We start from the raw sequence: 2040 nt of genomic DNA on the forward strand, positions 1-2040 counted from the left end.
CCATGGGCTGTCCCCTCTTAAAAACGTTTTGAATGTCTGGATGAAGGACGTTTTCTTTCTTATATCTAAAGTCTTTAACTGAACACCTTGAATCACTGTAACTTTTCTTAGTGTTTTATTAGCAAGGATAAAGAAATAAAAATGTATCAATCTAAACCGCCCTTGTGGTAGGGGATTAAAAGACCAAAAAAGAAGTTGAATCTACTCTTTTGCATTTCTTTCTTTTTTTAAATCAATTTCACCTTCATTTATTCCCTCTTTCCTTTTATTCTTTTTTTCTTTATTTGTATTTAAAGATAAACATATGTCACATACATGTAAATATATATGTAACATATATATTTAAGTTATAATGCTATTATTATCATCTGCAAACTCATCACCCTGTGAATAACTAGCATAGGGGGGGCAAAACTTACCTCTACCCTTACAGTGTCTGGCTGGGCCTGAGAATCGAATTGACATAAGATAGACTAACAGGAGAAAAGCACACAGATTTTTGCATGTACATGGGAATTCCCACAGAAAAATGAAGACCCAAAGAAATGGCAAAACCTAAGTGCTTATATACTAGGTTGAGCAATTGTGGGAAAGTAACTAAAATATATGATATCAAAAAAAAATTAGATTTACTTTAACAAGGTCTGTTTGTACAGCTCTCTCTCAGCCTCAACTCCCCTTCTCTGGTGATGAGAATGCTTCTTTCCTCCTGGTGTAGGAGGGACATTTTTCCCATGGAAGTTTTATCTTTTGCTTTTAGGAAGAAAAGGAGTAGTCAGAGCATCTTTCTCGCACCTGCTATTTTTCAAGTGCCTCTAGCTCAAAATAATCCTTATGCCAAAGTAGCATATTTAGGTGTAGCATAATCTGCTACCTTTTTCTTGCACCTGCCAATATGTTTCTCCCCTTCCTGATACTTGTTTCCCCCTTTCAGAAGGAACCACTATCCTGAATTTTATTTATCATTCTATTGTGGATTTTTAAAATTTTTTATTTATGTATGCCTAAGCACGTACTACCGATTTTACTGTTTTTGAGCTTTTTTTAAAAAATGGTATCAGGTTGTTTGTAATCTTCTGGGACTTGTGTGGTGCTGTTTTTGTTCACTTATTTAGTTGGTTGGGTTTTTGTTTGGTTGGTTTGTTTTTTTACTCAGCATCATGTTTCCAAGATTCATCTATGTTGTTGAGTATAACTATAGTTCATTTTTTTCACTGCTGTGTCAAATTGCATTATGTGAATATATCAAAATTTATTTATGTTCTCTCCTGCCAAGGGGTATTTTGCTTGTTTCTAGTTTGAGGCCACTGCAAATAGGAATGCTGAGAGCATTCTTGAGCATGGTGCTCATATGCAGGAGTTTCTCTGGACAGTGGTCTTCACATTGGGCCACAGGTGCCCTGGTGGGTATCATCACAGAGAGTTTTAAGAAAATCAATTTTCAGATGCTTTATTTCAGTATACATTAGTTGCATTTCCTAAATTCATTCATCTAATCACAATTCCTTTATCTTACTGGGAAAATTGAGGGAAAGGGTTATTTCCCCCTACTGTGTAATAAAAACATTAAAAATCGAGGAAATATGATCTCTTAAATAAAAATGGGAAACAAAGACCAACTTTTTAAAGTGAATTAACAAACTATCACATATTCTGTTCCTTTGTCATCACTATATTGCCAATAAAAAGTCATTACATATTAGACTTGGAAGCTAGACTGCCCTGGTTCTGATTCCAGCTTTGATACTTACTAGCAATGTATTCTTGGGAAAGACATGTCACCCTCTGTGCTTTAATATTTTCTCTATGAAATGGGGGTGATGATTGTGCCAAACTTATAGGGCTGTGAAGATTAAATGAGTTACATATGTAAAGTGCTTGGAACCACACAGGTACACATCTATGCACCTATACAAGTGCTCGCTGTTTTTATTGCTGTTGCTGTTCTATGAAGGAAAAGACAGATCTTTGTGGAGCCTTAGTTAAGAATAATTGATGGTAGTCACAGTTTTCTTATTCAAAATGGGATGTAAGGCCTCA

Source organism: Galeopterus variegatus, unplaced genomic scaffold (genome assembly GCF_000696425.1).
Source record: "Galeopterus variegatus unplaced genomic scaffold, G_variegatus-3.0.2 Scaffold6424, whole genome shotgun sequence".
In the NCBI taxonomy this organism is placed as follows: Eukaryota; Metazoa; Chordata; class Mammalia; order Dermoptera; family Cynocephalidae; genus Galeopterus; species Galeopterus variegatus.